General features: G+C 35.4%; 1 long non-coding RNA gene across 2 annotated transcripts; it reads left to right on the top strand.

Moving 5' to 3' along the window:
• Positions 1-9,683, top strand: LOC130465785 (uncharacterized). 2 transcript variants are annotated; one of them, XR_008925801.1, is made up of 4 exons: positions 1-298; positions 385-495; positions 1,012-1,075; positions 9,461-9,683. It is a non-coding gene; the product is annotated as an uncharacterized lncRNA (long non-coding RNA). The 2 variants fall into 2 exon arrangements; XR_008925800.1 differs by lacking the exon at positions 9,461-9,683 and adding an exon at positions 2,098-2,179 and having other exon boundaries at positions 2-298.

Genomic DNA, 9,683 nt, shown 5'->3' with positions numbered 1-9,683 from the left:
TCACGTAACTCGTTTCTCCTTCACGTGAACTGCTACCCTCAGACTTTGCAGCCGCCAGCCACCACACACCTTCCGAACCGCCGTCCCTGCGCCACCGCTGCCCAACCGCCGGTAACTCCTCCTCCTTTTCCTTCTTCTTTCTTTTCTATTTCATTCGCTCCTTGCTGTTTCGTTCTCGTTCTCACGATTACTTCGCTTTCCTCCTCCTCACTCGGTTCCGTTTGCTGCGACAACCGCCACCACCACCTGATCGCCGCTGCTGAGCCACCCCCTTGCCATGCCGTTGAGACGTCGCCCGGTACTCTCTTATTCCTCCTCCCTCTCTTGCTTCATTCTTCCTCTTGTTCGTTTTTTTTAACAACGGTTGTTTATGTTTTCGCAAAGCCACCACCACCACGCTGCCACCAGCGCACCTCCGTGTGCAACCCTGCCGCCCAGCCACGCCTCCAGCCGTGCCCTCGTCCGCCGGCAGACCTCCTCTCTCCTCTTTACTTGGTGATTTCTTAAACCCTAAGTAAACTAATTTTTTTAATTATATTTTTTAATTTAATTTATGCTTTGATTTAATAAATTTATGATTTTTATAATTTAATTAGAATTTTGGAATTTTATATTATGTTCAAATAATATTTTTAATTTTCAGATTATCTAATTACATTGAAATATTAATTTTTAAATATTTAAAGTATGAAATTCAAGGTTTTTATGATTGTAAATCATGGTAGGACGAGTATGGATTATTAAAAATTATTGTTTCAACGTTCTAGGCATGTTAAATTGGCCTTGGAAAAGTTTTGAACGAGTTTATATTGCTGAAATTTAAAGTATGTCTTTTGCGAAAAGTTTTCAACGAATTTCAATCACTAATTCAATAATTATGATGCTAGGAAATCAAATGTTCGAATTTTAATGTTGGTGAATGTTCTAAATATGTTTAGGATATATCTAGAATGCTTGATTATGATTGTGAATTAGTAGAAGTTGATTGGGAATCTTTATTGGTTGTTTTAGGAGGAGAATTCTCTGTAGACGAGATTTGAAAGTGTTAAAGTGGCCTATTAGTTGTTTATACAAGGTACGTACATACCTGCGTGCTTGGAATGTGTGCTAATTGTTGAAACCATGTTGAATTTGTTGTTGAACTTGGTTATGTTGATATTATTGTTGAACTTGGTGATGTTGAGATTATGGATGAACTTGGTTATATGGAATGTGCATGTTTAATACTGTTGGACAAACTTATTGAACTTATTTTGCACTAAGAGAACTGTAACATGTTAGTATGGATGATTGATACAAACATGTTGGTTGGGAACACTAGATTATTCTATATGATTGGTTTGGATCGATTGGTTGTTGTTCCCTTTTTAGCTTTTCACTACTTTATGAGGGCCGAGGACCTTGTTTAGTAAGTTTAACTTTATACCCATATACAGGGTTGATCTTGGTTAAAGGAAAGGTTTGGTAAATTGGAATGAGTCTTGATTGATGCTTTTATGATCACGTACTTAATTCCAAGATAAAAACAGTTGTGAACGAATGTGGATTATATGCCTTATGTGATTGTTGAGTCATAACAGAGTCTCAATTTGTAAATCATGTAAAGTGAAACTGAGTAGCAATAGCTTTAGACTGTGCACGTCTAAAGTGACGGACAAACAGGAGTTGGGGTTCATGGTGGTAGCCCATGGCCTTTTCTGGGACCGGATTGATCACCGTGTTCTATTTTTATTCAAACGTTCCTCGATATCGCAGGTCAGTGAGGTTACGGAGTCGCGCCCGTACCTCGTCTTCCTTAGTGAAGACTGTTGGACGGACAACTCGGTCCATTGTCTATTTCAACTAAAATAATATTATTGCTAAAAGTCCAGCCTAGTCTAGTCTGGTCAAGTATGGTCGTCAAACTATCATGTTTTGTCTGCCCTTGTTTGTGTTCATTAGTATCATGTTAGAGTTGTTCGTTTAATAGAATCATGTTAGGATTATTATTGATTTAGTATGTAGTACTCAGCTTTGCTGATTACGTGCTTTTGCTTGTGCATGTTGATCATGGCTATGCCTTATTGATCCTGTGATGACCCAATCTTTGGTGAGCAGTCTCTAAGGATCAATAAGCATTGTCCATCTGCAGGGTTGAAGATGTTGCATCATTGGGATCGGGAATAGAGAGCTTGTATTTAGTTTTGTTTTGCTAAGTGACTTGGTTTGTTAATTTAGACTTGAAACTTGTCATACAATTTATATTTCCTTATTTTCGTTAATTGTTTTTTTGGATTTAATATGTAATTAATTATTTATAAACCTAAAAGTTAATTTATGTTTTCCGCTGCAAAATTTTGAATAAGCCGTTACGTTTTCACACGGGCGATAATACTTTGATAATTCTCTATAGTTATATTTATAAAAAAAAAGGTTATTTTAGAAAAAGGGAATTGTCGGGGTGTTACAAAGTGGTATCTAGAAGCTAAGGTTTTACTTTAATAAATTTTTAGGCGCCTAACTATCTAGTTATTTAAAATGAATTTCTTAAAAAAATCGAGCTTCTATGTATTATAGTGTTCAAAAAATTGGTACTTTTTTTTGGGGGGCCGATTTCCTTTTATCTTGTTTGAAAGTATATAATATTTCTTATTTAAGTTCGAAATCAAATTATTTATTCGAATTAAAGTGACTTTCGAAATTTTTATTCTTTTTCTTATTTTTTATTATTCAAAAAAATGAGTACAAATTTTTTTAGAAGTTCAAATTTTTTTAAGTTGTTTCAAGAGTTAGAATTCGTTATTTAGGAAATATAAATCTTTTTCGAATTCATAACTCTATTTTCGAATTTATTCGCTACGCATTTCCTTAATTTATTTTACTTTATTTATTTTACATTTATATTTATGTTATTATTTTATGTTATAATTTTCTTATATTATCGTTCTTTTACTTTGTCATTTAAATTATTTCAATGCTTTAGTTTATGAGAGATGGGTAGTATAAGAAGGGCATATAAGATAGAATTATATGTGCATTAGTAGCTAGTCAATGCTAGCATAAGAAATTGATTGTTATGTACGTGTGTGTGCTAATTGTTTAATGTTACATTTAAATGTGCATAAAAAAAATTGTTTGCTTCCACCAAACTTATTGCATTATTGAACTTTGTTTATGATTTGATTGGAAAATCGTTAGTGAGACATGGAATTGTTTATTTCAGGAATAAAATGTTTCTTTCCAAGTATACTAACATAGGATCCTTCGAGAAAGATCGATATGGAGACCACTGATATTTTCGTGAGAAAGTGGTGTTTAGATGTGAATATCTTGCTAGGATTCAAGAGAAACCCAATTATAGTAAGTGATCATGAAAATGAAATGGATTATGAGTCTGACATTAATAGTTACACCAGCTTTGAACGCACAATGCGTCATATATTAAGAACAGGAGATCCTGATAGGGATGAGGAAACCCTTCGTGAGTTTGACCGTGCTAGAGGGCATACTAGAGTTGATATTTATAATGTAGTGATACTAAGATAGAGGATGACAGAGAAAACTAGCTTAATATTTTAATACTGAGGATGAGGATTAATTTAAATACGAGCCCTTTTACTCCAGAAAGCTATAAGAAATCAAAGAACAAGATTGATAATGTTTCCCTCTAAGATTGTTTCATTATTTATTTATGTTGGGAATAATGTGGGACAAGTCGTCCAACGGTAGTTTAAATTTAGTGCATAGCGCTTTTATTTTATTTTGGGACAAGTACGTTACTATGGTTTAGAAATTGTTATTAATATTCTTTTGAGGAATAAAAGTTTCTTTTGAGGAATACAAGTTTCTTTTGAGGAATTAAAGATAAATATTTAATTATCCAAGTGGTCAATGATTTAGTTTGGGCACGCGAAGATGAATAATTTCTTTTATTATTATTATTTGTGATGATTGAATTTGATTTGTTTTCCCTCGATCGGATGTCCTTTATGTGAATGTCGTTCACGAATGATCGAGGAGGATTATTTTGCAATGATTATTGCACCTTCGTAAATGATTGTTGCACTTTCGTAAATGATTTTATGTGAATATTGTTTATTGAGGCGATCTCTATGGTCAAATCAAATATTGCTTGATATAGAATGACATGTAAGTAGTGTTTAGAACCTAAGATAGAGTATATTAATTTCATGTCGTGTTATAGAATGACCAATAATAATGACTTAGTTGTTGCTATTCGCCTCTTGGCGGAAAAGCTGACCCAAGAGAGAACTGAGCGTTCTGATTCTGCTGGGGACATGTTCGAGAGACTAGCCAAAGTTAAGTCACCATACTTTAAGGGGAAAACTGATCTTACCTTTTTAGAGAACTGGGTTTGAGAGTTTGAGAAACTGTTTGGGGCTGTGAACTGTCCTAAAAACATGAGAGTGGGTCAAGTTGTCATGTACTTGAAAGATGAAGCTGATTTATGGTGGAGAGAGAATAGAGTTAGGCTTAGTGCTGCTGAGAGATTCAATTAGGATTCAATTGTTACTGCCTTAAAGGGAAAGTTTTACCCTATCTTTTATGAGAAAGAAAAAAAAAAGCTTAGGAATTCATAAACCTTAGTATGGGGAGCATGACCATAGCTGAATACTATGCAGACTTATAGCATGACCACCTTAGAATTAGGTGGGGAAATCTTTACGTCTTTATATATTGTGTATGGGGGAGCTGCTCATTTTTATGGCCCGTAGTCTAGAAGGGACAAGAAAAATATTGTTGTTGGGGAGAAAAGAAAAGAGTTTAATGTTGGGGAAAACCAAGGGAAACCAGGGTTTAATCAATCCGGAAATCAGAGTTCGAAGCCTATAGGGTCGCAGAATAACCTAGGGAACCACAGTAAGTCTGCCAATGAAAACAACAACCATAATAAGGCACCGGGTAAACTATTCTTGATGAGTCGAAATGAAGCCGAACATTCTGCAGGCGTAGTTCATGTTACTTTTCCTATTAACTTTGTGCTAGTTGAAACGTTGTTTGACTTGGGAGTAACTCATTCTTTTGTTTTGTCATCTGTCATTAAGAGTCTGAAGTTAGTAGATTTTGAATGATTGATTTACCTGTTATTATGCCTACTGGTGTAACCATAAGGTGTATATTATGGAAGAACTTGCCTTTGAAGATAAAAGATTGCGTTTTCCCTTCTGATTTGATAAAAGTTTAATCTGAGGGACCTGGATGTAATTCTGGGGATGAACTGGCTAAGTTTGTACAAGGCTAAGGTAGACTGTGAAATTCAGAAAGTAAGTTTAAGGAACCCTATTGAAAGGTTGAGCTCATGTAGATGTTTTGAGAAGTCCAAGAACCTTAGTTATTTCTGTAATGCAAGTGAGGAAATCGATGAATAGAGAGTGTGAACGATTTTTCTGTAGTGTGTTAGAGGTGAGTAAAGAGGTTGGAGTTAAAATCGAGGATGTTGCCATTGTGAGTGGATTCATTGATGTGTTTCCGAGTGAAATTGCAAGTATGTTACCAGCTAGAGCATTTGAGTTCACTATAGAGTTAAATCCTGAAACGACACCTATAAATGATCTAATTAGGACACAATTGCAAGAGTTGTTTCGTTAAGAAGTATGTTAGGCCTAGTGCGTCACCGTGAGGAGCTCCTGTGTTGTTTATTAAGGAGAAAGATAAGAGTATGGAATTATGCATCGAATTTAGGGAACTAAACACATCAAGAACAAGTACCCTTTGCCTAGGATAGACGACATGTTGGATTAATTGAATTGGGCGAGTGTGTTCTCGAAAACTGATTTGTGTTTGAAGTACCACCAATTGAGAATAGCTGATAAGGGCCTAAGACCTCATTAGGATTCGTATTGTCATTGTGGGTTTAGAATAACGTCTTTTAGGTTAACCAATGCACCTGCATTAATTATGGAGTTGATGAATGAGATTTTCTAGGAATTCCGAATTAAGTTCGTTATTATGTTATTGATGATATCCTGATTTATTCAAGGAATGAGAAAGAGCATGACAAACACTTGAGGATTATTTGGAGATGCTTAGGAAGAATCTAGTTTTAGGTAAATGAAGTATACAAATCTTGAAGTCATGTGTGTAAAAGTGACACCGACGGAAAAGTGGTTGTAGGATTAAATTGATTGAAAACTATGTTACGTGAGGGAATAAATTTAAGAGAAGATTCGAGTGGTCCAGGATCGTTAGAAATCATTTGTTGTCTTGAAAAGGTGGGAGGAATTATATGAATTGGTGAAAGAGCTAAGAGTTAAGCCCAAAAGTTATGCATCCATGAAAGGAGTGATGAGGTTCGGTAGATCATGCTAAGATTCAAGCTGTGAGTGAGTGACCTACTCCAAAGAACGCATCCGATATTTGAAGTTTTCTAGGCCTAGATGACCATTATAGGAGGTTGTGAAAGACTTCTGGAAGAAAGAAAAACCAATGACCAACCTATTTGAAAAAGGAATCGAAATTAAAGTGGAGTGACAAATGGGAGTAAACTTTCCAAGTTTGGGAGACCATCTAGATTTGATTGAATTTTCGTGCATCAATAGTTACTATGCGAGCATTAAGATGACACCTTTTGAGGCATTGTATGGAAAGAATTGTAGAAATCCCACTTGCTAGTGAGTTTCGTAAAGATATTGTATTGGAGACAGAATTCGTTGAAAGAGAAATATCCAAAGTTATTCCTGAGATGAGTTACGAGGGCGTAACTCGTTTTCTTTAAGGGGCTAGAATGCGTTAGAAATTCGCGCTTTTTACCCATTTTTTTATAGCAATTTCATGCATTTTATGGTCATTTTTAGCGACTTATACATGTTGGTGCAAAGTAAATAGATTCACTGCATAAGAAAATGTGTTCATGAGTAACACAAACAACTTTAAGTTGGCAAAAGAGTGCACATGAGTGGCACAAGTACTTTTCCAGTAAGAATAAGTTTAAAACTTTTGTAAAATGGGTGATTTTCGTGTCAAGTTTCGGGACGAAACTTCTTTTAAGAGGGGTAGATTGTAATTCCCGTAAATTTATAAACGTTATTTATATATTTTGATGTATAATTAATTATGTTGAAATAGAATTTACGAATTTTAGAAATAAAAATGTAATTAACGGATATTTATTTTTATACTTTTTAAATATTTCAACGATTTATGAAATTAAAATAATTTTAGAATTTTACGCTGAAAAGAATTCGAATTACGAAAACACGTTCAATTGAATTTAGAAAACAATCCTATTCGGTTTTGGATTCAAACATTAAAGCTCAATTCTAATTCTAGCCCAACTCGTTAAAGCCCAAAATAAGTAAACCAAAATAAACCCAAAACCCCCCTTCACGTGAAACCAAATCTCAAACCCCCCTTTTTTTCTTTTGTTTCACGTAACCCGTTTCTCCTTCACATGAACTGCTACCCTCAGACTTTGCAGCCGCCAGCCACCACACACCTTCCGAACCGCCGTCCCTGCGCCACCGCTGCCCAACCGCCGGTAACTCCTCCTCCTTTTCCTTCTTCTTCTTTTCTATTTCATTCGCTCCTTGTTGTTTCGTTCTCGTTCTCACGATTACTTCGCTTTCCTCCTCCTCACTCGGTTCCGTTTGCTGCGACAACCGCCACCACCACCTGATCGCCGCTGCTGAGCCACCCCCTTGCCATGCCGTTGAGACGTCGCCCGATACTCTCTTATTCCTCCTCCCTCTCTTGCTTCATTCTTCCTCTTGTTCGTTTTTTTAACAACGGTTGTTTATGTTTTCGCAAAGCCACCACCACCACGCTGCCACCAGCGCACCTCCGTGTGCAACCCTGCCGCCCAGCCACGCCTCCAGCCGTGCCCTCGTCCGCCGGCAGACCTCCTCTCTCCTCTTTACTTGGTGATTTCTTAAACCCTAAGTAAACTAATTTTTTTAATTATATTTTTTAATTTAATTTATGCTTTGATTTAATAAATTTATGATTTTTATAATTTAATTAGAATTTTGGAATTTTATATTATGTTCAAATAATATGTTTAATTTTCAGATTATCTAATTACATTGAAATATTAATTTTTAAATATTTAAAGTATGAAATTCAAGGTTTTTATGATTGTAAATCATGGTAGGACGAGTATGGATTATTAAAAATTATTGTTTCAACGTTCTAGGCATGTTAAATTGGCCTTGGCAAAGTTTTGAACGAGTTTATATTGCTGAAATTTAAAGTATGTCTTTTGCGAAAAGTTTTCAACGAATTTCAATCACTAATTCAATAGTTATGATGCTAGGAAATCAAATGTTCGAATTTTAATGTTGGGGAATGTTCTAAATATGTTTAGGATATATCTAGAATGCTTGATTATGATTGTGAATTAGTAGAAGTTGATTGGGAATCTTTATTGGTTGTTTTAGGAGGAGAATTCTCTTAGACGAGATTTGAAAGTGTTAAAGTGGCCTATTAGTTGTTTATACAAGGTACGTACATACCTGCGTGCTTGGAATGTGTGCTAATTGTTGAAACCATGTTGAATTTGTTGTTGAACTTGGTTATGTTGATATTATTGTTGAACTTGGTGATGTTGAGATTATGGACGAACTTGGTTATATGGAATGTGCATGTTTAATACTGTTGGACAAACTTATTGAACTTATTTTGCACTAAGAGAACTGTAACATGTTAGTATGGATGATTGATACAAACATGTTGGTTGGGAACACTAGATTATTCTATATGATTGGTTTGGATCGATTGGTTGTTGTTCCCTTTTTAGCTTTTCACTACTTTATGAGGGCCGAGGACCTTGTTTAGTAAGTTTAACTTTATACCCATATACAGGGTTGATCTTGGTTAAAGGAAAGGTTTGGTAAATTGGAATGAGTCTTGATTGATGCTTTTATGATCACGTACTTAATTCCAAGATAAAAACAGTTGTGAACGAATGTGGATTATATGCCTTATGTGATTGTTGAGTCATAACAGAGTCTCAATTTGTAAATCATGTAAAGTGAAACTGAGTAGCAATAGCTTTAGACTGTGCACGTCTAAAGTGACGGACAAACAGGAGTTGGGGTTCATGGTGGTAGCCCATGGCCTTTTCTGGGACCGGATTGATCACCGTGTTCTATTTTTATTCAAACGTTCCTCGATATCGCAGGTCAGTGAGGTTACGGAGTCGCGCCCGTACCTCGTCTTCCTTAGTGAAGACTGTTGGACGGACAACTCGGTCCATTGTCTATTTCAACTAAAATAATATTATTGCTAAAAGTCCAGCCTAGTCTAGTCTGGTCAAGTATGGTCGTCAAACTATCATGTTTTGTCTGCCCTTGTTTGTGTTCATTAGTATCATGTTAGAGTTGTTCGTTTAATAGAATCATGTTAGGATTATTATTGATTTAGTATGTAGTACTCAGCTTTGCTGATTACGTGCTTTTGCTTGTGCATGTTGATCATGGCTATGCCTTATTGATCCTGTGATGACCCAATCTTTGGTGAGCAGTCTCTAAGGATCAATAAGCATTGTCCATCTGCAGGTTTGAAGATGTTGCATCATTGGGATCGGGATTAGAGAGCTTGTATTTAGTTTTGTTTTGCTAAGTGACTTGGTTTGTTAATTTAGACTTGAAACTTGTCATACAATTTATATTTCCTTATTTTCGTTAATTGTTTTTTTGGATTTAATATGTAATTAATTATTTATAAACCTAAAAGTTAATTTATGT

The sequence above is a fragment of the Spinacia oleracea genome, chromosome 1 (genome assembly GCF_020520425.1).
Source record: "Spinacia oleracea cultivar Varoflay chromosome 1, BTI_SOV_V1, whole genome shotgun sequence".
In the NCBI taxonomy this organism is placed as follows: domain Eukaryota; kingdom Viridiplantae; phylum Streptophyta; class Magnoliopsida; order Caryophyllales; family Amaranthaceae; genus Spinacia; species Spinacia oleracea.
This window is presented reverse-complemented; position numbering and strand designations above follow the sequence as displayed.